At 41.5% G+C, this 27,192-nt stretch overlaps 1 protein-coding gene and 1 pseudogene across 3 annotated transcripts in view; both read left to right on the top strand.

The window, feature by feature from the left end:
• The window catches only part of kank1a (KN motif and ankyrin repeat domains 1a), an 86,268-nt gene that overhangs the window by 10,045 nt on the left and 49,031 nt on the right, over positions 1 to 27,192 (top strand). Inside the window, exon 1 of one of the 3 annotated variants that reach the window (XM_050051814.1) lies at positions 1,695 to 1,811. The exons of the other annotated variants lie outside the window; for them this stretch is intronic. The gene's annotated coding sequence lies outside the window, so the exon portion shown is untranslated. Of the gene's footprint in view, positions 1 to 1,694; positions 1,812 to 27,192 lie in introns of those variants that run through there. 3 annotated transcript variants of the gene reach the window in all.
• LOC126394265 (mitochondrial import inner membrane translocase subunit tim16-like) lies at positions 9,712 to 10,071 on the top strand (annotated as a pseudogene).

The following is a 27,192-nucleotide window of genomic DNA, read 5'->3' on the forward strand; positions in this document are numbered from 1 at the left end:
ATCGGCCACCATCAGAGCCCTGTTTCGCTGTTAACAATAGTTCATGTAAAGTCCTATTGGCGCCAATCGATAGGCCAAACCGATGAATTGGTCGACCTCTGCTGCAAACCTGACATGATCGAGACATTTCCCATATGTGAGAAGGCATTAAACTGACTTATTCCACCAGCTCCTTAGTACAGAGTGTGTGTAATATCCTGTTGAGCCAATGTGTGAGTAGAGCAGGTAATCGTCCGGAGAATTGACAGTGAGAGAGAAGGTGTGTGAATGATGTTTCTATCACAAGGCTTGGGCGAAACAGGAAGAGAACAAACATCCAAGGGCGAAGAAGGGTCATTTACTCAAAAGACGCGATGACAATGTCCAACTGGAAAAATGACGAGATGCAGAAACTTCTGTTCATAAGGGCTGAAGCCAAAATCATCAGAGAAATGAAAGAAACCATAAGAGACACTGTTGTTTATGACCAAATGAGGAAGCAGCTAGGCAAAGCAAGGCAAATTTATTTATATAGCACTCTTCATACCCAAAGGCAACCCATAGTTAGGGTTGGGTACCGTTCATAATTGAACCGATACGGTACTGGTACCGGTACCGGTACCGTTATCTGTAATTCGGTACCGGTACCAAACGGTACCTTATTTCGGTACTCTTTAAAGTCTAAACTTCTCAGATTCAACATTTTATTGAGAACATTTAGGAACAGTGCTGCACGTTAACTTTTGTCTGCACATTTTTTTTGTCGCCATTGTTGCTGAGTCTGAGGTGCGAGTCATGCGCTCTCGCTCCGCCTCCACCTCAGGTACCGAAATTTGGCACCGATTCATTTTAAGTGAGTCGGTACTCGGTGGTACCGACGTGAATTGGTACCAAGTGCAAAAAGTACCAAGTTTCGGTACCCAACCCTACGCACAGTGCTGTACAGATAGTCAAGTCAAAGTTTGCTGTAGCCCGATGACAAAACATGTCTCAAAAGTCTGTACAAATAGTAATTTCATTTTAATTTCAGTTCAATTTGGTCTGTAAAGTCCAATATTACGAATCACTATTAGCCTCAGAGGGCTTTACAGCAGACGATATCCCTCTGTCCTTGGACACTCACAGTGGATAAGGAAAAACTTCCCCAACAAAACCCTTAGGGGCTGTAGTCTGTGTCATGTCCTGCCTCCTGCAGGTTCTACCCAGGTGCTACCCCTTGCCTAAACCAAACAGAAGCATTTCCAGTAGGTAAAAACACCTCTGACATAGACAGTCTCTCCTTTTTAGTGGGTCTAACTGTGTTTGAGTCCATAGGTGGGTGAATCTATGGTGCATTTCAATTGTGAGTGTAGACACTGTTTCACTAAAACTTCTCCTCTGAGTATGCTCGCCCTCTTTGAGCCTTAAAAGGTGACTTTGAAAAGTTTGTCGCTCAGTTCCTCCACACGTCCCTTATCCTCCACACACCACAGACAGAGCTGTTAAATTTGTCTCCTGCCAGGGATGCCACTGTTTACGGCTGAGAGAACCCCAGAGCCTCGGCCCACTGGTCACCGGGCTGCTCATGTTACAGTCTCCCTGGCTGGCTGGCATTGTCAGGTTACAATGTGTGTGAGTGTGTGTGTGTGTGTGTGTTTGGTGTCTGAGCGGCCGTGTTGTGATTGGCTCGTGCTCTGCCATGTGAGACAGCGTTGGGTGACGTCTCCATGTTAATCCCTCATTTCTCTCTGGGATGTTTTCTCTCTGGTTGTACTGGGAGCTGTCTGTGTGAGTTGCAGCTGAGGGGAAATGCAGTCACACACTAACTTTGAGACTTTAGAGATGTGAGGGAGGTGAGTGCATTTTTTTAAGTTAACACAACTGTTGCATTGTTTTCTGTAAACTATTGAGAGATGCATATTTGCCTGTGTTGGCAGGTTACATGAATACCTTTTCCTTGTGGTTTATTCATAATTTGCATGCTCTGTGCCACTACTGAAATCAGCATTGAACTCTTGACTCTGTTAAAAAATAACAAACTTCCAGAGAGGGCAGGAAAATGCATTTATGTGTCTAAATGATTTGCCAATATTTCTTTTGTCATTGGCCTGCATGTCTAGTATGTAGTAAGCCAAATACTAACAAGCCAGAGCTGCAGAGTTGATATCTGTGAGATGATGTGAACTGGCTCGAGGGTCTGGTCAGGGCTTTGGGGGGTGAGGGGTGTCTGTTTTGTCTACAGCTGCTGCTTTACACATTCCCAGTGAAGATCCAATCACTCTGACCTTAAGACAGGCCGGGGCTCCACCTCTTTGGCTGCACAAAAATTATTATCTTGTGGTTGTTTTAACAGAAAACTGGCTGATGTTGACTTGTTTTCAGTGTGCCTTTACACCTGACCTGCTTCTTGTGGTGCAAACAAACTCAGGTTCGTTTGCGTCTTTGGTTCAGTGTGTTCAGGCTGGTGTGAATGTTAGTTAAGCTGTAGTTCTGAAAAACAGTCCGATCAAGATCCACCTTTTCAAGTTTGGTTTGTGGCACAAAAGCAAAATGGACCAACCACAGGGTTTTGTGATGGTTTGTATGTAGGCTAATTTTAAGAGGATTTCAGAATCTAAACTGCAGTTATAAACCACAAGATGTCTTTTTCATTCAGTTTCTATCTGTTTATGATCCACACTGTGTGGTCAAAATGCAGTTTGGACTAAAAAAGCTTAATTTGAATTATTTCTGGAATCTAGTCCATATGGCGTCTTGTTCACTACTCTTAAGTTTGCTTGTAAAAAGTCAGCGTGAACACAAAAGAGACCAGAACTGAAAAGCAGAATTTTTTCCTGTGCTTCGGACAAAATGAACCAAACTGACCTAAGATTCATCCAGTGACCTGTTTATCATACAAGTGGGCTTGCTGCTGTAGTCAGTGTTACAGGTGTTTCAGTGTTTGGGCTAACACCGAATATATAACTTGCCCAATGCCCTCACCGTGGCGGTTTTGCTTTTTTAAAATGATCATTATTATTATTAGTATTATAAGTCAGATTTCTCGTTATGAGCGAATGAGAGTTGACCAACAAGACGATGACAGCAATGAATATATTTTCTTGCAAAATGTTCTGTGTATTCGGTGACATAGCCTACATGTTGTCAAGGTTAATCAACTGGTGGGAAAATGTCCTCACCCTGCATCCCTACATTCAAGTAATAAACCGATGCACCCAGCTGACTTTTAGGTGCTCTCAGACCTAGAGTCGTCTCCTTTGGTCTGAATCAGGGACTAATTTTGTCACAAAGTTGTGTAATTGTCTAGAGTTGGTTCGTGTTCTCACGGCAGCATTTACAAGTGGACCAGATCAAATGACTTGTGTGAGAAAGCTGCTTTTGATTGGTCAGAATTTCCATGAGGGAAAAATCTAAAGCAAACGTTGAAGAAGAGTACACTTGCAAGATAAATGTGACACTTTCTAATGTCACAATGGAGGGACAACTACGCAGGTTGATTTTAGCGCTGCTCATCGTGGACTATATTGCTGTCATTGTTCATTTTAGTCAAACCATACAGTTTGAAAACGAGGCGCGGCTCCAACTAGAAAACAATGTTTTGATGCATTGGATGTGCTGAATGTGCATATTAAGGCAGTACAGGAGGAGGTGCACATTAATAATCCTCCAGGACTGTAACATGCTCATGTTTAACCCAAACAATGTGTCATGTGACTGCAGTTGGTTCACATCCAGGTCGGAACACGTTCTCACCACAAACCAACCGCACCAGAGGTCATTTGTAACCGGACCAAGACCACCTCTTCAAGAAGGTCTTGGTCCATTTGTTTTGGTGCACACCTGAGTGTGATTGCTGTGTTCACACCTGCCCAAACGAACTGCACTTAGGGGGGAAACGAACTTGAGATCGATTGAACCGAACCAAACCAAACAGGGCAGGTGTGAGAGCACTCTTAGAGCTAACACCGATAAAGACAAGTGCAACGCGTTTCATCTTCTGTTAAAAGTTGCACTGTAACACACCTCACTCGGCCAGCTGACCACGAACATGCTTACGAGTTCTTCACAAGCATGAGAAGACATAACTTAGTCAGTCGCCTACAGCCACACTAGCCGTCCTGGGAGGCAGCACTTTGGCACAGCAGACGGAGACAAATAAACATGCATCAAGTTTCACATCTTAACACTTCACCACCAGCTGTCCTTGAAAATATGTTTCAGACAAATTGCAACTGGCACTGAAGTTTTGGTTTGCGCTGTCGCTAACTGCCTGTGGTCCCTTGGTTGTGTTAGAAAAAAGGTTGAGTGTTGACGGACACTCTGCAGACACTACAGGTCAGTCGCACATGACCCTCACAGCAGCCGCTGAAAGGCCTCTGGGTGTGCACTGGGTTATGCAGTGGTCATGTTATATCAGATTCCCTGTAATTGCAAGCTGCCAACTTGTGGAAGTCATTAGCTGGATTTTTTTTCTGTGGTGGTGGTGGTTTCAACACAGGTGGCAGTCACGACAACAGTCTCGTCTTTCTTTCTCTCTTTAGGAAGACAGTAACATCAGTAAACTGTGAGATGCATCATGATAAAGAGTTACCTGTCAGTTGTTGAATGTTCATGAAACATTTTGTTGTCTTCACATTCTTTACATCTGAAATGAAGGCATGTGACAGTTCACTAATTCTTTTCCTCTAATTAAATATCAGCTTTCCACTGGTCATGTTCAAACACCACAGGCAGGTGAAGACAAAAACAATCTTTATGAGCCTCTTAAATCAGAAGTAAAGCTGTTTTTTCCCCAGTCAAAGCTCTTTCATAAAACCTGTCTGTGGCCACATGCCTTTGATTCGGGGTATAAACATCTTCCCGAAAGACGGAGATCGGGCGTTTCTCAGTAAACTGTTAAACAGCAGCAGTAAATTATTTCCTCTTGCGGTCAGCGGGGCTTTGTTTACAGTGGAGATTGGCTCCCTGGTGACACCATTGATCTTATCTGCTGCGGTGAAAGCTTCTGTGCGCATGAAGGCCTGCTGTCAGCAGCGCGCCACATGGGGAGCGTTTTTTAATATGAGGCCGTGTTTCAGCATCACACATTAATTGCAGTGAGAAGATAGTTGTGTAATCAGCACGTAGATGATTGAGAGAATGTGTAATGTCGTGATAAAAGTTTGTGTTGATACTTTTCATGTGTTCACTTTACTTAAACTGCTTGCTGCAGTGAAATGAGCTGTTGTCAGTGAGTGAACGACGTCCACAGTGTTTGGCTGTGTGACTTTTTAGTCCTCATTGCCGTGCTGCGGTGAAGTCGGCTTGACAATGGCCCTGCACGCTCTCTCAGGTTTCAGTTTCCACAAAGTGAGGGGCACATCACCATGGCAACGCCGTCCACAGGTTCCCTGACCTATCCCATGTTCCCCCTCTGAGGAGTGCAGAGCTTGTTGCTTCCTCTGCCAAGCACCAAGGATGGGTATTTTATATGGCATTTATTAGAGTAAGACGAGTTTTCACAAGAATGTGAAAGTTCTCCATCATGAGATGGTAGCTTTTGTTAAGCTCAAGTGCGTAGTTTCGCCAAAGAGCTGTATTGTAGGGATGCTCTGAAAGTCTGGGCCGATGCAGATATTTGAAATAACAATTTGGCCGATAGCCAGCATGAATGTTTTTTATTTTTGTGTATTAATTCCCCAAATAAATCTTCATTATGATAAAAAAAGAAAATGACTGCCAGGTTATGAATAAGCACAAATTTAATCATACTATTTTATACAACAACCTTGTAACTTTTTACATGAAAAACGTGTTTTAAAAACAGCTTTAAAGACCTTTTTACTATAATATATCATAATTCCCTCGCTTATATCTGTTTTTTATTGCTGTGAAAACATCAACAAATTCCTCTTTTCAATAACTTTTTATTCAAGTCCAGTCAAAAACTAAATTTTACAAGTTAACATTTGAACACATCATTAGAACGTTATAATTTACCTTTGTCCAATACTCATTTTTACTGAACAGATCTTGAACACCTCATAATGTAACTCCAGCTGCTAACAGCTAACAGCTAACAGGTACTGGCAGTGGAATTGAATAATTCATGCTGATAACACATGAGACATTGTATGTGATTGTTTTGGGAAGGAAGCAGAATGCGGTGGTCGACCAATGAGGGGACTTACTCTGCAGTTAACATCAGTTCAGTCTGATTTTAAACCAATGTGGGTTAAATATACCTGCTGCCTGTTGGGTTGTATTGTTTAATATTTATTTCATGGATGGATAGATAGAAAGTTCAAATTAATTTTGATCTTGTGTGTTTGGATGCTGTGTTTTACTGCTGTATGAACATGTGAAGTGATGACCTAAACAGTAACACTCTTCCTTGTTGTGAGGCTCTTCATCAGGACAGTGCTTTGTTGATGTAAAAATATTGTAATGTTTTATCAGAGCAGTGTCATAATTGAGATTGTTGTATTATGTTTATTGATTATTGCTTTTTATTGAGATAAGTAGCCTTTATGTACTGGAAAATTGTATTTGTCTGCTGACTGCTAAATGGTGTTACAGTAGAGTCTTGTAGATGTGTTATTATCCTGGCAATCATGAGCATATGTTTAATCAGGTTGTACCAGTTTTACAGACTGTGTAAAGTCAGCCTGTTTTGTTTATTCAAATTGAATATGGTGCTTTCTCTTCTTATAGTCTAACTCATCTGGGTTGTTGGCACACAAGGCAGCAGTATCGTGTATGTGGAGGTACAGCAACAGGTGGAACACATGGATCACCAAAATAACATTTATTGTATGAATTAAAACAAGACGTAATAAATAAATCAACATACCTGTAAATACAGAAATATGACCAAATTCATGTGGATCAGTCATATTGACCCTGGCTCAGTAACTGATACCAAACTTAGCTTATTGTGAATTAGTTGTAAATACGTACAGTCAAGAACAAGTGAGTAGCGTCTGCCGTTAGTTATTTACCTCAGTGTGTTATGTAGCTAACCAGCACCGCCTTCCCGACCCGGAGTGTGGATATCACCATGGAGAGAGGTGCGCTACGTCAGACTTAATTCGAACATACCTGTTTCCATCCCCCGTTTTGCGAATCAACATTTTTTCAAATCAACCAAAACCCGGCTAAAGCGAGCGTATTTTAGTTTGTGCGAATCAGGGGACTTTAATTCGAATTTTGGCGTTTCCATCATAATTTTCCGCTGCGATACTTCTAGATGCGCATCTAAACAGGCTGATGGAAACATGGCTAATGATTCTTTTTGTTTTTCTTAGTTTCAAAGTTTAAACAGGGCTCAGCGAGACGTTCAGTGTTAATGTTATACAGGAAACACAGCTAACGGCGCTCAGATGATTCGTCATGTTTGTAGTCGACCAATGAAGATGAGTTTACATATCACCTTGGGTTCGTCCTTCACCTTCTCAAAATGATCCCACACTTTGGATTTCCTGCCCGACATGTTATTAACTAGCCTGTGGAATAACCACAGGTACCAGCCCTGGAAATTAACCTGACTCCTGTCTGACTGCTAAGCGTGGACACTTCCTGTGTCTGTCCTTTCAAATTAAATTCCCACATTGTCCAGTCGTATAGGTTTTGATTTATTTTGACAAGGTGCAGCTTTATTTATTTATTTTTTTCTGTTCTGTGACCAAGCAACCAATGAAATCTTGCCGACTAATGACCTTTCTGGTCAACTAACGTTTGGTCGACTAATAGGGGGCGGCCCTGCAACGATCTATTTACTTTTAACATTGAAATGAATAGACTCAGTACTGCTGCTAGTCTCTTAGTGGTGGGGCAGTGGCGAAACTCACGTGACACAGATACAGGAAATGAATCTAAAGTGGGCTGTCTCGGTTTTTCAACGGTCTCTGGTTTTTCTCTTTGGTTGCTAAGCTAACGGTAGCTAGCTGGTTAGCAAACAGGCACTTGGAAAAGGCCTTTATGAAACTGACATTTTAAAAAAAGGACATTTTAAAACAAAAAAGATTTATGATTAAATAAAAATACAAAGTCTACTCTAATAAATTCATGTTACTAAAATTAAAAAATTTTTTTTTTTTTGTCTGTCTTTTACTGGATTTATTCATGCAGTCATTTATTTCAAAACTGCCATTTGTAGCAGACACTCGTTGGTCTGACCTGCTGAAATGACAGATTTTTAAGTTACTGAATCATAGTAATTCTACAAGTAGACCAAACAATAAAATGAGATACTGTTTCTCTGTGAGTGTGCTCTCTATAAACTAGAGTTTCTACTATACATTATGTTTAGCCAAAGATGAAATTGAGTTTGTCTGTGCTGGTTTCTCTGGGTTGACTGGTCAGAAAATGAAAAACCTGCCTTATTATTAAATTAATTCAGTATGTTGGAGTTGCAGAGTGATGAATATCACTTTTCCAATGAGCTCATATTTGGAGGACATTTGAAACAACAGCGGGCATGGTGGTTTCATGTTTCCAGATGTAATAAATGATCTTTGACAGTATCATTTTTATCTGTTGTTCGTTGTTGATACAGCTACCCTCCCTTCCTCTTTTGTGGAGCTGTTTTACATATTCAGTGACATCTGCCACCAGATCTCTCCACCGGCTAATGCTGATTGTTCTTGCCCTCCAGCGCCGCTGAAATAATAGCAGAGCACGGGTCACCACTCGAGTCAATATTTGTTCATGGACAGCGCCTTCTGGGCCGTTTGTGTCTGTCTGTTTTTGAGAGAAGGTTGGTGATGTTAGAATTCATAATGGAGGTGTCGACTCGTCAGGATGATGATGATGATGCCAAGGTTTATAAAACAATATGTTTGAACTTACAGCTGAGTTTTGGCTCATCAAATGAAAAGCAAGGTAATGGATTCTACTAACTTTTTGCCATATTTGCTATTTTTGCCATAACCATATTCTTGACAATATGACACATTAGTAAACAAAAATTCAACGAAATAAGTGATATAGTTTTTCCACCTGGACCTTTATGCTCTGCCATTTCTCCTCTAATCATCACGCTGTAACCTGTGACAGGCTGTTATGATACTACAACAGTCACATGTAGTTTTTTGTTGAGCCACAAGCATCACGTAGGTTTACATTACCAAAGGTTTATGACAAAATCACTTGACGACACTGACTCCTGTGTGCACGGCAAGAGAGGAGAGGGAGAGACGCTGTGCTGCTGCCAGAGGAGCCGCTGAATGAGTTCCCTCTGAGCGGTAAGTCAGTAAAAGAGTCTGAGAAGTCCGGGGCTCTTCATAACATTCAGGACGCCACAGTTTATTCCACACTACTGAAGCTGCTCCTCTTTTTGTCGCTAATAATTTCGCTTTCAGTAACAGTATGACATCAATATGTCAACAAGTTGAAATTACATTTTTATATGATATTAAAAATTATTACAGTATTAACGTGAGTGAGATGATATGGCACACTCCTTCCCAGAGTTAACCTTGAAGTCACCTTGCTTACTCCAAATCCTGCCTCATAGTACAGGCCTGTGGTTGCATCAGTCACAGATCTTTCATTGTTTACGCAGTAATTTTCCACGCAAGTCCATAAAACTGCTCCCATTATTGTTGCAGTGATTTGTTTTCCCTCCGGCCACCAAAGCAAATATAATGTTGATCTTCTACTTAAGTTTCCATTTCACAAAATAAACGCCCAAATCAAACAGACCTGTTGTAGTGAAATTAAACATGTTCACAGAAGCCGATAACTGTTAAGACAACCTGTATAAAATATACAATGGCTAAATATCTTGCACAGATCATTGAGATGGAAGCACAGGTGTTGGGTTGTGTATTTGCTCATGCTTAACAGCAAGAATTTAAGCTAGGCAAGCAGCAAAGGCCAGGAGCTGCACAGGTCAGTAGTCTGCTGCAGTCTCTCGCATCACTGGGATGAGCCTACAAGAGGCGCAGCAAATCCTCAGTGTCACTACTCACTCCCGAGGTGAAACAGAAGAACTACGAGCAACTTTTTAAAGTCAATGAAACGTCAGTGGGCGGTTCATTTTACCTGTAATCAAAAGAGCGTCTAGACGAGGAACTAAGTAATCAGACGCAACAACAAAAGCAGCAGTCACAACAAAATATGCAAGCATGAAGTATGAAATGATGCTCGTCCTGTCTGTCTCCTCCTGATCCTGTGTAAATTATAACTCAATAAAAGCCTTCTCCTTTTCTCTATGAAAATAAAGTCTGTGGGAAACTGAATAAATGCAGCCAAACTAGCAGCAGGACAGAAAATGCAGACTCCGAGAACGTCAAAATTAAGATTAAAATACTACAATTGCATTCAAGCATACTTAGATTGCAACACATTTAGCTCCTAAAATGTGGGAATCTGGTCCGTGTTTCGAGCTGTCAATACAAGCTTGGAAAAATATTTTCAGTTTCCAAAACACAAGTTTTTATGAGCTATAACAGTGATGCTGAATTATTTTGACAGCACTGAAAGAAATGTTGTTCCCCCTCTGAATCACTCCCAAAGGTGACAGTGAAAATTCCCAGAATACCCTGGGAGTTAATCCCTTAGTTTTGGTGGAAGTGGGGATCCTCCCGGCAGCCGTAATGCCACAGTGTTTCCAAAGGAATGTTACTGCTATTGTCGACCAGGATGACTCCCACTGGGAAGACACCCCCTCCCCCCTCACCCCCTCACCCCTTCGCTGCCAACACAATACAATGTGTTGCATTATACGTATGAAGGCATGCTACTGTTTTCGTAGCCTCTGACCCTGTGACCGCGAGCTGAGTCCAGCATAATGAAAAGGATGACACGGAAGTCATTAGTTAGTCCCACAGTTAATACAGCTTCCTCCGCTCCACCGCAGCTGGGAATTTTATTATTTTTTAAACACAGAAGTCTGGCTGAAGATACTGGAGCAACACTACTCATGTTGTGAACTAGTTTTATGTACAAATCTGCATTGTTGTTGCAGCTGAAGTAAAAATAATTTAAAATACAATGTTTTCATGTTAACAAATGACTTACTCTATAACCCCTCTGGGGAGTAAATAACTCCCTCTGAAGTTATTAGAGTTTTTATATGTAGGGCTGCAGCTATTGATTATGTTCATCATCAGTTAATCTGCTAGTTAGTTATAGTTAGTCTATGAACCGTTAACGGCATTCACAGATGACAGGTGATGTCTTTTAATATGCTTGTTTTGTCTGACTAATGGTCAGAAACCTTGAAATTACTAAGGACAAACAGAAAATTGTAGCATTAGAAAAACTGGAGCCAGAAAATTATTGACCTCCTGATACCCTTATTAGCCTCGTGACTCTTACTGTTTTCGTAACTGATTAAGCTGCCTGTTCGATCAGTTTTAGTCGGCTGATTTAAGTAAGTGGGCGGCAGTAGCTCAGTCCATTGGGACTTGGGTTGGGAACCGGAGGGTCGCTTGTTCAAGTCCCCGTCCCGTAGCTGGAGGTGCCAGGCTTGTTCAAGTCCCCGTCCCGTAGCTGGAGGTGCCAGTTCACCTCCTGGGTACTGCTGAGGTACCCTTGAGAAAGGCACCGAACCCCCCAACCGAGACCACCTCTTCAAAAAGGTCTCGGTCCGGTTGTTTTGGTGCGCATCTGAACTTTAGGGTGCAAACGAACCAGAGTTCAATTGAACCAAACCAAATAAGCAGGTGTGAAAGCACTCTCAGACACCTAAAGATATTTAGTAAACGGTTATATAAAAAAGAGGAAAGTAGAGCTGTACTCAACTCAGAATTACGTCAGTCAAATCAGATTTGGCTGCTCAATACAAATCGTCTTTATTTCCATTTAGAGTTTAAGAGTTTTAACAGGGTTTGACAGGACGTTCAGGGTGACTGACATTCATGTAATATAGTAAAGAAGCCAAGTTAGCATGCTAATGCTATCTGTAATATGCAGCTTTTTTTTTGTTTTTTTTTTTTGCAGACAATAGATATCAAATAATAATAGGAGACTGCATGGTATTTAGGGCTGTAGTCAACCAAAGAAAATCTTAATAATCTTCAACTAATCGATTAGTCGTGGGGAAAAAACAAACAAACTGCACATTATTTTTACTTCTGCGGTGGTGTTTCTGTCTCTCTGCAGTTACACCTCCAAAACACCAGTTGGCAGTGGAGGACTGTGTTAAGTGCTGTAAAGTTTAGTTCAAATCAAACTTTATTTATATAGTTGATTCAAAACACACATTAAATATGGCTTAATAGATTGTGCCAGTAAACCCGGAACTCTGTTAGCGCTTTTAGCACTTCCGGTTCTCTCGTCTATAAGTCAATACGTTTTATGAATGGGATTTTGGTAAAATGCCTCAAATAAGGTCTGTGGTTAACAAAAGCTTAAGCGAGTTTCAGGTTTTGTTCTATGACATACAACACGTCAGTAAATACCCTACTTGTGAATTTTGAAGCTTTTACGTGTCATAAAAAAGGCGGTTGCTAACAAGTTGCTCAATACGACTACAAACCCTGTCGGGGACATTAAACATCATCACCCCCGAACAGGCGAGAGTGCTAGCAATCCGCCATTACAGCTTCTTATTTAGCTTAAACAGTCCGATTTCCCCATTATACAATGTTTATAAAATAAAGCGGCTGAAATCAGTTGAAAGCTTAGTGGCGGTGACGTCAAGAGTCATGCGACCGTGGAGTAGTCATGTAGTCCGTTAAAGCCTAACGTTAGCTTTTTACTTCTGGCGATCGCATGTAAGCTTCAAATGCGGTATCAAAGGTGTTCATATGTGAAGATTATCTCGCTGAAAAAAACCTGTAAGTATCATAAACTTGTGTTAGCCACAGAGCTTATTTTCTGACATAATCCAAAACGCAGTGCAAAAATCACATTCACTTTCTCTTCCGGGAACCAGCACGATGCTAAACTTCTGGGTTTTGACGTTAGCCCTGGCACACTCTATTTCAAACACAAGTACACAAACTGGCTTCACTGTAAGTTGCAGAACTGACAAACACTTGTCTTTATCTGGACACATTTCACACACCAATACAACATGCTAACGTTATTAGCACAAGTCTATGGCATTTTACATTGTATAAATTAGCCTAGTGTCTAGCGATCTTTTCCTCTTCTCATATAAAACCAGGAACAACAGCAACATTTAACAAAGGTAACGGCACTCAATGTGGCTCCATTACAACTCACAACATTCACCGATAAAACAACTGTCTTATACGAAACACGTTTTCCAAGCAAATACAACATGCTAACGTTATTAGCGCCAGCCTGTGGCATTTTACATTGTATACATTAGCCTAGCGACGAGCGGAGATTTCCTCTGCTCATTTGAAGCCAGGATAAATCACACACAAGACTTAAAATGCTAATTTAGTGGAGGCTTTACTGTCTTCACAATTTATTGTTTCTTATCTGTGAAATACAAGTAAATACAAGCTTTGTTTCCACTGAGGGAAATGGTTTCAGCTTACAGAAACAGACAGGAGGTCTGTGTCACCGCAATGCTGAGCGTAGGGTGGGCGAGTCCAATTTTCTGTCAATAATGGGGGTGTTTTGAAAACACCATTTTCACAGGTAACTTAGCCTGTCCCCCTGCTGCAGGAAATAATGGATTAATCCTGGAAAGCTGTTGATATAGCACTTTTCTCCTTATGAAAGTAACACGGCGATTATTCGACCAATGAGAATTTGGTCGGATGAGAGCATAGCGACCAAATATTCGACTAGTCGACCAGGAGACTACAGGCCTAATCGTATTAAGTTGCTGTGAACTGCAAATTCACCACTTCTAAGCAAAAGGCAGAAGATAACGTCATTTCAGACCCTGATCAGGCAAAGCCTCACCACCTGCGGGCAGCTGCCTCCATCTCACTCAGACACACATTGGGTCTGGGTCTGCAGCTGCCTGTACTGGAGGGCAGTGTGAAAGCAAGGAGCGCTCACTCTATAGCTAAATCTGAGGACCGAAATGTTACCAGAGGTACACTGCACGTAGATTGACAAACAACCAACCAAAGAAAATGCTGCTGACAGAATCTTAGTCGACTGAGAGATGTTCGACTGATGATTTGAATCTTTGACTTCCAAGGGGCAGCTTTAGAGAATAGCTCATTTGTGCACATTGTGGAGGGAAAAAAGAAATAAGTAATCAATCTGAACTCTTGGGCTGTCGTCACATAGGAACTTGTAAAAACACAGAATTTATATTTATTTTTTCCCAAAAAGAATGTTTAGCTGAAGTGGTGAGGCACCTAGATCCTGACTCATGTCATCTTGTGGTAGTTGGTAGATGACAGCTTTAACAATACTCGCATTCATTTTCATGGCATTGGCATTTGCTGTGTGAAATAGTCTCACCGCCTTTTCTCTAGTGTTTTCATTTGTGTAACGTCCGCAGAGGAGGCCTCAGGTGTTGCAGTAAACCTTAAATTTTATAGTCATTTACAGTGGTTAATTACGTGATGTGATATGTCAAAATGTTTCTTTTCTTTTTAGTTTAAACCTATTGATTCTGCTGGGAACTAACGTCTTACAGTGTCAGCTTTCTGTTGTCTGTCATCACCTGGAGTAGTTCAGCTGCTCTCTGAGCCAAACACCCATTTGTCTGTTGTAACGACTTCCTGAAGCTGTTGAAGTTTACCGTATGAAGATGAAGGAGTTTCTTTGTTGTCATTCTTGGAGAATGGAAACTGCCCAAGTGTCTGTCAGGCTGTCACACCTCTCAGAGATTGTTTGAGTGGGAGGTGATGCAGTGTTTTTCCATGCGTACTGTATGTGCAGGGTATTATACCTTTTTCTATAGACTGAAATGTAGCAGCAGTGTGGAAAAATCTCAGACTATTAAGTGACAAAGGCTGGAAGACATCTGGTCGGACTTGTATTCTTTCACCAGATTTAAGTCTTATTTTTGCAATTAAACAATGGTTCAAAATGTGTAAATTTATCTAAGTAAGATATCAAAAACCTTTTTATATTTTATCCTATCTGCACTTGTAGCAGAAAATTGTATTCTTTGTACATGCCAGCAGATTGTAGTCGATAAACAGATGTCCCAGCACCAGATATGTCCTCAGTAATCTTGCTAATCGTTTATGAAACTGTTGTTTTTGATAATAAGTGTTGGCTCCAAATGCAGATAATGAGACGTTCTTGTTTAAGAAGTTGTATTTATCTTTGGGTCATGGTTTGGTGCCAGCTCGTACCGCCTCTCTTTGGTCTAATATTTCCTCGTTGGTTCCCCCCATGGGAATAAATTAGACTTTCAGATTTGGGAATAAAGTGGCATGTGGACAGCTCTTAGCGCTGTCAATGAGGATGCGAACAGGGAGAGAAGAAGAGGGGTTTCCTTTTTTTTTTTTTTTTTTTTGGGAGAGCCTCATCTCTACTGTCATCCCCCCCCTTCCTCCCCCCACATACACCTTTTTATCTCCCCATCTCTCAGTGGAACAAATCATTTAGCTGCCACCCTAATGGGATTAGTCCTCGCTCTAAACCTCCCTCCCTCCCTTCCTTCCTCTCTTGTCTTTTCTTTTCACATGCTCGAGTCCATCCTTCAGTTGGTCTCTTTTGGGACGCCGCCTCTGGAAGTGGTTCATCTCATTGAAAAGCTTTTTGGAGAGGGAAAATAGTGAATTAATGAGTAAATGGAGGATTTTAGAGCCTCGGTCACCTCATTTGGCCTCTTACCGTTCACTGCATCTGTTGCTAGAATTTCTGTTGCTGTGATCTCACAGACAAGGTCCTGTTTTTGCACGCAAGGCCAAATAAATGCAGCATTTTGTTTGCTTTATCATCACAAGGCATCCCAGGGACTGAGCAGAGATAACGGCAAGCCCCCCCCCCCCCCCCCCACCAATCCCNAATGTGCTTGATATCCCTGCTGATAAACGACATTGAGGCCAGTTAATCAGGCCTAACCCACTGATGTCACCATTAAGCAGTACAGTCCTGACCTTACCATTGATAAACAGTGACGCCAGCTGAAAGCACACTGAGAGGATAACAAAAGCCAGCCAGCGTCAGGGCCAGCTGGGGTAGAGGTGCTCAACAGATGGACGTGAATATATTTTACATTACATTTAAATGTGATGTTTATCTCCTGATGTTTACAGAGCAACCTATTATAATAGAAACAGTAGCAGATAAAGTAATAACATGATAATTAAAGAGTAAAGTTACACCAGGGAGTGGTGCAGTGAAATAAGCTGTGTTGTCTTTGGGATGTAGGAACAGGAAGCTTAACATGCTTCGATAGCTTTGATGCTGTGTGCCGTCTTTTTCTACTTTTGAATTGAATTGTTTATTCAAAGTTAAATACCTAATTAGACCTTACAGCTGCTGCCTTTTATATTCAGGGTGGGGACTACTTGCAGGGCTAGTTGACGAACTACTGTAGCTGGCAAGTCTACGGCTAACACAGCACTCAGCCAGAGTTGGCTATTTTAACATGGGGGTCTATGAAGATTGACTCTGTTTTGGAGCCAGCCTCAAGTGGCCATTAGAGGAACTGCAGTTTTTGGCATTTCAGCATTGGCTTTATTTTTTCAGCCTCCAAGGTTGCTGCTTTGTCAAAACGTCACATCCGTCTTGTCCTGCCAGCGCACACTTTCACACAGATATCAAATTGTCTATTTACTACCTCCTCTGCCTCCTTAGGGGCCGCACACATGCAGCGTTTTTGCGCCCTCAAATTCATTGTTTTCAGTGTACAGTAGATGCTTGACAGGCATGCTGAAACGCTAGAACAATGCCAGAGCGATGCCGTTGCGCCAAGCATGTGTTCCCGAGTGTGTGTTTTTCAGGGTGTGACAGCAGCACACACCACATGTCATGTGATGAGTAACAACCAATCACAGCGACAGATATCTTTCCCTTCTCTCGTAAATATGGAAAAGTTTATCATTTTGGTGCAGGGCTGCCAGAAGTTTTAAATCTATCCCACGGTCAAGATCAGCTCTGCACTCAGAATTTCAAGGAAATAGGCTATGATACAGTGCTTGTTAAGGTTGCTTAACAACCTGCTGCCGCACTCTTGAAAGCTGGCTCAACAAAGGCACAAAAAAAGCGCCCAGCATCCTGATTTACAGGCGGTTAAAGACGCAGCATATGTACAGCCCTCGCACAGATTTGCTTTGTTCAAGTGTTATTTTATCTTTTTAATTGTCAACAAATCCCATTAAGACCTAAACCAGAAATAGTTTTGTGCTACTACTGTACGAGGTGATGAACAGCCTTATATACTGTTGGTTTTTATTATGCTCTTGTGTATTTTTTTGTTTTCTGGATGCAAGTTATTCCATTTTCTTATGGTGGGCGTATGTTTTTCATGACGAGGAACAACCAGCGAAAATTCAGAGCAGGCAATACAGTATATCGAACCTTTCTAAACTGGCTTTTTAGTGTCTTTATCAGCTAAGTGTGATTCAGGATTGCTTTTAATGTGCATGGTTAAAAGTTCCTCAGTCACCTGTTGACCACACAGCCAGTTGCTTCCTTCTGTTCGTGACATTCATCAATAAGATCTCATCAACTGGAAAAACAAACTGCTTTCAGAAGCCAAGCGGTTTGATGATCCAGATAACATGGAAAACATCTTATCTTTTGGGGGCTGTTTCAGGCTCATCTTGTGGTTGAAAGCACCCGAGGCTGGCAGGTGTCGAGGCGCTCGGTCGTCTTTTTGTTCCCAGGACCTGAACCGTGGCACAGCTGGGACTGCAGCACGTAGAAACCAGGACCTGAACCGTGGCACAGCTGGGACTGCAGCACGTAGAAATGGAAACTGGCGCTGTTGGGAGTGCTGATTGATTTTTGAAAGAGAGCTCCATCAAAACATGGTTCTCCCTTTTCAAAATGAGCCAAAATAATCTGTTATTTTTCAGAAATTAAAAACCCCCAAACCTGGAGTAAGCCCACACCAGATTAAATACAGACCCATAATGTCAGGTCGCATGCTTGCGTGACAACTTGCTGCAAAAGAACGCGTTCCTCCATTCAAATGGCTCCCCCCTCCTCCCACCACGTCTGTGCAGCTCCTGATCATTACGGGTCCCAGAGCAGCATCTCTATACATTAGTGTAACCCTCCCACCACCACCTTCCTTTGGCAGTGATCCAGCGCAGCGTGGCCCGTGACTCATTAACACCATAATTGGTCCAGCAGCTCAAGTGTTTATGGCGAGCCGGACAAAAAAGAAGTCTAATCACGACAGACGAGGTTTGTTCCGGCTCTGAAAACATTCCTGACATAGTTATGTGTCGGACCAGCAGGCTGCGGGTGTTACAGACACATAGCTGTCAATCACAGCTGTCATCAGTTACCACAGAATATATTAAAAGGTGAAGCTATAGAGGTGGAGCATCTTCTTTTGCTCTGTGAACCAGTAGTTTCTTTTTAAGTTGTTTTGATAATTAGTTTGGTTTCTGTTAAAGTTTGGTTAAGAGCGTCCTTTCCCTCCGCCATGCTGTCATCAGTTTAATTAGCTTGTTGTTCATTGTCTGGCCACTGTCAGAGGAGAAGGGCAGCAGAGGACGCAGCGGTGGATCTCATTGGTCCGTCTCCAAAAGGTCAGCAGAGTGGGCTCACTTGGCACAAAAGCAAACATGGGAGCACTTTAAAATGGGGAATTTCTCCCACAATGCCTCTTTGAGAGAGCTGACAACAGAAGTGAAAGCTGTGTGGAGTCTTCACGGAGCGACAGACTTCATCTGGAGTTGAGTCTGCAGAGTTTGTTAAAGCAAAGTTGTATTTTGAGACAAAGGTAAATCCAAGATGAAGAGTTTTGTTCCTATTGGCTCAGCAAACATGTATGTGTATATGCATGTTTGTGTTATGAATCCTTTGACCTCGTACATTAAGATAATACATGTTCCAGTCTTTTCAAAATTAGAAACTTTTCACATGTGGTCTGGGCTGATAGAGACGGCACATAAAGTTTATAAAGCGCTTTGTCAAGCAGGACAAACTGTGGACCTGCAGAGACATTTTGAGTCTCTCGGAGCCCCTTTGAAGAGGGTCCTCTGCGTGGGGCCGGAGGGTGGTGAGTAGTGGGTGGTGGGTGGTGCTCACCAGCCCATGGCTCCCCTCCTCCGCCTTAGTGACTCCACTCAAGAGCTAAACAAATAAGAGGCTCCAGCCTGTCCTTGGTCAAGTGCAGGCTGGACAGAGGAGGTCACATGTGGGGAGGGGAAGAGATCGGAGGTGTGGAAGGAGGCAAACAGAGAAGTGAACGAGTAACTCAGGGAGAGGAGAATGGTGGAGGCAGAATTAGGAGAACATAAAGAGATGGATGCTAAAGTAGCCACATGCGGTTTGAAAGTGCATTAAAGTGGAAGATTGATGTGGAGAGCAGAACTTCAGAAGGTCTAGATAATTATCATGTGTTTCATGTTTCATTTTACAATTATTATATCTTTAAAAGATCCTCAAGCAGAGGTCTTTTGTATGTTCAGAGGACAGGGTGTTTGCTGTCAGGCCCCTGAGGCTCTGGAACAGTCTGCCCAAGGAAATCAGGTTGGCTGAGTCGATGATCTCTTTTAAATAAATATATATTTATCAGAGAGCCTTTCCTGATTTTACTTGAGTTTTTAGCTCATTTAATCTCCTTTTATTTTCTCAGTTTTTATGTACCAAAGTGTTTTTATCAGTTCTTTTCAATATTTTTTTTTTTCATGTCTTGTCTGCTTTAATTATTGTCATGTAAAGCACTTTGTAACTCTGTTTTCAAAGTGCTTTATAAATAAAGATTATAATCATAAAATTGACTTGCAAAAAACATGCACTATTATCTTATTTTATTTATCTTTTAAAAAAAACAGTTTCAGTTGTGGGGAGTGCAGCTTTTTCCACGGCCTTGTTGTGCCTCTAGGGGGCGGTGTTGTGAAAAGAAGGACTTGCAGAGGACCTGAACAGAGAGGGTGAAGTCCTGAATCTCTGCTCAGGTGAACTTCATGCTACAGTGGGCTGAATAGTGTGATTAATGATGTACCACACAGTCTCTGGATTAACGGGTGAAGTTATCCTTTACTCTTTATACTCAGGAACACTGAGTGACACAGAGGAGAGATCATTACCTTCCTTAAATTAAACATTACAAATGAAGTATGTTAAGTTTAGTGAACAGAGAGGGTGAAGATAAATCATTTCATCCTCCTGAAATTGTTTCTGCTACAGATCTATTGCACCTGTTTGATCTCTGCAAACAAATTAAATGTTATTACCTTAAATAAGCTGAAGGCTAAATAATAATTCAGCCAATAAATGACGAGACAAACTGCTTGAAACTTGGCAAAAACCTTAGTTGTAGCATTTCAGAAAAAGTTACCCAGAAGCAGCTGATTGGCTCTTTTTGCTGCAGGCAGAAATAGTAAATCTCAGAGTAATAAATCGTAGGTGGAGCACAGTGCCAGGGTGCCAGACTTTTATCCAACAGGCTGTCATCCAGTAGAATAAATCATGCCAGGATAATCATAACCACGTCTTCAAAGAATATGCGCACACATTCTCTGGAGTCTAACACTTTTCTTATTGCTATTTTTATGACAGCCTTTGAAGTTTTAGGTTTAGTTGTTCAAACCTTGCAGAGGAAAGACGGAGGAGGGATCCTGTTAAACCTGCAGGTTTGCTGTTTCAGTTTGCATTGACAGTCAGGCACCAGATCCTTGTGAGGGGACAGTGAAGCTCTGACAAGCAGCTGTCAAGATAAATAGTTGAACCTTGGAGCACATTCCTAATAGAGGCACAGCAAATACAGACACCTTTCTGACACGTGGACTCCATTTTTGGGCTTATTAATGGCAGAGTTCATTGTTTTTGTGGGTGCGGATACATAAATGTAGATTACTCTCTTAGAAGACTGCTGCACATAATAGCACGTGTACCTCTCTGTGCATTTACAAGAAAACAACCACAAAAATGATAAAGTTGCACAACTGAAATCATGAAATGCATGAAAGTAGTTTCAAAGAAAATGGAAAATAGCCTCACAGTGTGAACGTTTTACAACATTGGTCATCAGACAATATATTTCACTCCAAACTAATTAAAATAAGTGTAGTTCATTAAGTGTAGAGGATAAACCTGTTGATGAAAAGCACATTAACACTGTCTTTGTAATTGTACGTGTGCGTTTTGATGCACAAATGCTCTTTGCGGCAACCCTCTATCAGTATTTATGGTGGTTTTAAGGATCATGGCGGACATAAATGCAGGTAGAGTTCGGGGTAGGGATGCATGATATTAGATTTTTTGCCGATATTCCATAGGCTGATATGTAACAACTCATTTGACCGATAACAGATACTGATATTGATATATCCACTTTTTCCCCACCTAACTTTAGAGATCATCAAGTCTCTTCTGTAGTGGAATTAACATCATATTATACATGCATACCCTTATCCTGACGGCCCACCAGCAGATGGAGACATGAAATACAATACTTTTCAATGCATGTAATATCCATTGTGCAAAATAAGAAAAAGCATGTTGGCCGATTCTTGTAGTTCATTTTAAAGCTGATATCGGTCGTTACCAATGAGGCGCCGATATTATCATGTGTTCCTAGCTGGGGGATATGAAGGAACTGGTTATTATACCGTGTACATTTGCTTATCTACCATGAAAAAAATGCAACTGGACAGAGAATTTTCATTATTTTCAAAAAGAAGACTTATTACACACACTGCCATTTAAAAGAAAATAAATAAATAAAAATTAAAAAATGGTTTCAAGTAGGGTTGCGACGGTCAGTCTCAACTTTATTTTGCTTTTTGCACATACTTCCATCAAAAACTAGTTTCAGGTTTCAATCACAGTAATACAACATTTGTTCACCAAAAAACCTGTTTCTTTTTATTCCTTTAGCGGCCGTTTTGACTTATGATAATAAAAATAATTCTGTAATACCGTGAAACTGTGATATCGTCTGAGATGGTTATCATACAGTGAAAATCTCATACCGTTGGATCCCTAGTTGGGTGTTGTGACAGTCAGTACGTTTACATGCAGCTTGAGAAAATTGAATTATTGGCTTAGTCCGACTGAAACTGGACTTTTAAATGCACGTAGACAGCTTAGTCCGACTGAAATTGGACTATCCGTATATCGACTAACACACCTGGTTAATTTGATTGAAAATCAAACTACTGCTTCATGTATCTAGTTAGTCTGACTGGAGTTGGACTCGGTGTTCTGCGCATGCACCACTATTTCTTTCACGGGCCTTGACCCGAAAGAAGAAGGAGATGACGTAGCAGCAGTGCAGTAACTCCCGGAAACACAAACCAACAAACACCATGGTGACTGAAAAACAGAAGATGATTAACACGTAAAGCATGTACGAAACAGCCACAGCAATCTCCGCCATCTTCATTCATTGTTAGCTTCCACTGCGGGTCAACCAGAACTAGTTCAATACGCACTATATTAAAAAGGACACAATGCCGCCTATCGAGGTGGAGTCAGACGTACTTGGTCAGAAATGTTCTCTTGCATGTATACTCAGACAAGACGAGAAGTCCGACTTCACTGATTAGTCGAGCTATGAGCTTAGCTCGGCTACTGCGTGCATGTAAACGTACTGAATGTTGTGTTGAGAGTAGGAGGCTCTAAATTTTTCTGCACAGCTCTGGCATGTGTGGCAAATTTTCATCTGCGTTCTCCTTTCTGAACTTTATCTGTGTGTAAATCTGTCGTGAGGGTGTTTTGGTGACCACAGCACTTTAGAGCCACCAGAGTTGTCGTCTGTTATGCTGTCTCTTTGCCATGACCACAGACGCTGGCTTTTTCCTTTTCACAGAGTCTCTAAAGAGCATCTGAACTGCCACTGAATTTCAAGAGTACATCATGCTGTAGGGTGTAGATTCAGCTGGGTTTGGATGTGAGACACAGATGTGCATGTGTCTCACAGATGCTCCAAACTGTTGCTCTATAATTTTAAATCCTCACTCCAGAAGTCGGTCTACTCTCTGACTCTCTGATTCTGATGTTTGTTCCTGTCTTAACACAACGAGGATCCATTTCTCTGGATACACGCTGGACACGTTTTCTAAAAGAGATATAATGAGGTCAGAAATGGTCAGACGGAGGAATGAGCATAATGACGGGGGGTGTATATATAATTTTCTTTGATTTCCATAATTGAGCTTGTCGTTCTCGGATGCTATGTTTATCCTGGTGCACAACGGCTGCGGCTGCACCAGAGGAAGAATAGCAGGCAGTTGAAAGTGATAGCACCAGAAATAACTTCACTGTGTGTGATTATACAGCAACAGGGCTGACTGGAGCTTGACTCATCCTGCTACTTTATGGACTACTGTGCTGTTGGTTTCTGTGATTGAACTTCTGGAGAGCTGTTGATTTATTAGTTTGTAGTTTATTTAAGTTTTTGGACAGAGGCGGCCTCGTTGAACTCATTTGTAAAGGTACAGTGCTTGTTGTCAACATTTTGAGTGTGAGATATGAGCTTTTGGTGTGTGTCTCTTTCATTTACTGCAGATACAGGTGTTGTCCTCTGGGATAAGTGCGATCTGTTGTTCATGCAGTGTTGTTGGATGCAGTATTAAGATTAGAGTTTCTTTGTGTAATGACAGTGGCCTATACAACCTAAACAGTGAGGTTGAACATTAACACTTCTCCATGCTTAAAGTGACATTCAAACAACTTCATCTAATGGCAAATGTCTCCTTTTATAAAGTCAAGATATTTGATATTTGATCTATTGTTTCATTGTTTTAGCCCTGCTAGCAGCAAAACTCTTAGGATCTCCCTTTAGTGTAAAATTAAAGTTGAGATTTATGGTTCCCAGAAGATGAAGCCTACTGACTTTGTTGATCCCCTGAAAGTTGACGTGTGGTTTTGAGTAAAATATCTCAAATGGTATTGGATAGATTGCCATCAAAATCAAATCAGATCTGGCTTGAATTGTCATCTCACCAAAGATACAACGGTAATGCAGGTAAAAGGAAACAGTGTTTGCGGAGGGTCTAAAAATACTTAAACCATAAGATAGACATCAATAAACTATACAATAAAACCCTTACTATCAAGCAATAAATCACAAACTAAAAGTCCAGTGTGACGCTCACATCACACATCAGCAGTGACCATTTTCAGAAAAAGTGACAATTGGCATCTGGCATTTAAAGTGACCATGAAATTTAGCGCAAAAATTCATGTTGCCTTCAGGATAGCTTGTTTTAACTTTGGGGGCACCTTAACTTTTTCATCTAGTGCCATCTAGAGCTTTGATTGGACCAAAACAATCAGGTCCGACCCTACGTGAACCTGCATAGTTTCTGTCTGAGCCCGACCCAAGCCTGAACCACTGCTGTATATTTGGGCCCATGCCCAAATTTCCTCTTAATTTTTTTGTTAATATTAAAACCAAACTAAACTGAAGTCTTTTCAGTGCGGTAACACATTTGTGACATGGAGTGTGTTCGTAAATAGCCACTCAGAACACCAGAGCACACTCTGTCGCAAACTGGACCACTTGTAAATTCAGGGAGCTGTTGGAATATACATTTCGGTTCAGACAACCCCAGTCTTGGTGTGACAGCGCGTACTTAGAAAGCAGAATGGCCAAGTACAGTGAAAGCGGAACTTAACGGTTCGTTAATGCATACAGAAATAGAACGCTAGCGGGGTGTCAGTGGCTTAGAGGTAGAGCTGGCGCCCCATGTATAAGGCTGTTGCCGCAGCAGCCCAGGTTCGACTCCAGCCTGTGGCCCTTTGCTGCATGTCACTCCCTCTCTCTCTCCCCCCTTCCCGCTTGTCTGTCCTGTCAAATAAAGGCTAAAAATGCCCAAAAAATATCTTTACAAAAAAAAAAAAAAAAAATTAAATTAAANCTAAAAAAAAAAAAGAAAAGAAAGAAAAAGAACACTAGCATTGGCGAGAACCAAACCTGTTTTCAGCCCGTGAGAATGTTGAGAAATTACAGCCTGACCTGGCCTGAACCTGGCAGGTCGGGGCCAGTTGGACTCAGTTGGGTTTGGGCAGAGAAGCAAAGCGTTAGTGACATCATCAGGTAAAAATTTTATTTGTTCATTACTTTTGTTTATGAACAAATACCTGCGACATTAATGACATTCCCATCAGCCTCAGCGGTACTTTGTGTTTAGTGCTAATTTGCAAATATTAGCATGCTAACACGCTAAACTAAGATGGTTGATATTATACCTAGTACACTCTGAAAAAGGGAAGTCTTTACTTTAAGCCACTTGGTTGTAGCTGGGAGTGTTTGCTCTTCCTCCTCTGACCTCGTCACTTGCCACAGTCCTGTCAGTAGACCGATAAAGTAAAGCAGACAAAAATCCCTCCAGCTGACTTTCTCATTCCTGTAAGTTCCTCCCTCCTTGCCGGGATAATTGAAAGGCTTTGAAGGCCAGCTGAGCTCAGCAGGCTCACGCAGGACATCAAAGGGAAACGAATGGTCGGACAGCACACGTTGGGGGTCAACACCGCGGCTACAACACTGCCAAACGGTGGTGAACATCAGCGCTGAGGCGTCTGGCCGTAGTCGACACAGCGGCTTCTTCTGCAAAGCCTCAAAGGCATTTCCTAATGAGGGCCAGATGCAGAGCTGCGACGACAAGTAGCCACTGCTTGTTGTGTAATTACACCGACACACACATGTACACATTAGCACTTGTGTGTTCCTGATGGCACAGAAATATACAATATTGTGTGGAGTTACAGAGACGCTCCTGACAGAGACACCTGTGCACAATCACGACGATTATCCACAGTGAGATAAAAAGCTGGACACGCTGCTGCACACACACACAGTTCGTGTTGTCATGCTCTTTTCTGAAGTTTCTGAATAAAAACATCTCAGTTCCTCTGGAGGCTTTTTCCCTCCATTAAGTCTGCAGCCTCAGCTTTTTATTAGGGGAAAAACAAGCCTGTTGAATATTCAGCGCAGCGGGTTTGCAACCTTTACAGCCCCTCTTAACTTCTCAGGCTGTTTACTGTTGACACACAAGCAAAAAAACCCGAGCTTTGTGTGTGTGTGTTTTTTCATGGTGGAAAATGTGAACTGTCGCACCACATCCTGTCAAGACTGAAGTTGGTCACTTTATATGGCAAACAAATGGGTCTAGACACACTGCATGACATTTAGGCCTGTTTGACAACAACACTGATTTAGTTTATATGGATTCAGTTTTTAAGAAAGTTTTGATGCATCTTGAACTCCACTTTTTCCTCCGTTTTCTTTATTGTATGGCAACATATACATTTTTAATATCACCTTGGTTTAAGTGCAGCTTGAAGCATGTATCTGCACTAATTTGCCATCGTGTGGTTTTACAGCTGAAGTTTGAGACGACTTCTAAATGGTGGGAAGCGTTTTTATTTAATGTGTGGTGATCCAGTGTTTCTCTTCATTGCCTTGGCTACTTTCTATTGGAAACTTTGGAAAAGTTGTGTTTCTTTTCCACTTCCTCTCCATTTTTACTATGTTGTGGTCATGTGACAGCTTGATGCACGACAAAATGTTCATTTAACACCTCAATTGTGAATTAAATTTTATTTATAAAGCCCAATATCACAAATCAGAATTTGCCTCACAGGGCTTTACAGCATACGACATCCCTCTGTCCTTAGGACCCTCACAGTGGATAAGGAAAAACTCCCCCAAAAAACCCTGGTAGAAACCTCAGGAAGAGCAACTGAGGAGGGATCCCTCTTCCAGGATGGACAGACGTGCAATAGATGTCGTACAGTACAGATCAACATAATAAATTTACAGATATCCATATAACAAAATGATACATAAAGAGAGACATCAGGCAGGACCATGGCAGCAGCACAACCACATCACACAATCCAAACATACCTGCGATACGAGTTAACCTGGGTCCCATTACTGACATGCAGGAATGGGACATGAATGAACTTTTCAGAATCTAAAAATAGGGTTTAAATATATAATTTTCAATGTCATGAAATTTCTACAAAGCCCGGCAGGAATTGGAAACATTTATGGTTTTTAAAAAAATATAACTAAGTCCCATTGATTAGTAATTTGTACTCTCAGGATTCACTATATGTGTTCACTAACTATAAACTGTGGAAAAAAGTAAATGTTTTCTTTTCTTGATTTGCTAAATCACTTAATTCCCCCTCCATGTCTGGTCAGACACACTTTCCTTTAGTATGGAGCTCCAAGTTAATTAAACAACTAGTCCATACCCATTGGTAGCTTTGTCACCTTCTACCTATGCCAATCCTCAATGCCTATGTGCAGTTTCACATAGATTG

Source organism: Epinephelus moara, chromosome 8 (assembly GCF_006386435.1).
Source record: "Epinephelus moara isolate mb chromosome 8, YSFRI_EMoa_1.0, whole genome shotgun sequence".
NCBI classification, from domain to species: Eukaryota; Metazoa; Chordata; class Actinopteri; order Perciformes; family Serranidae; genus Epinephelus; species Epinephelus moara.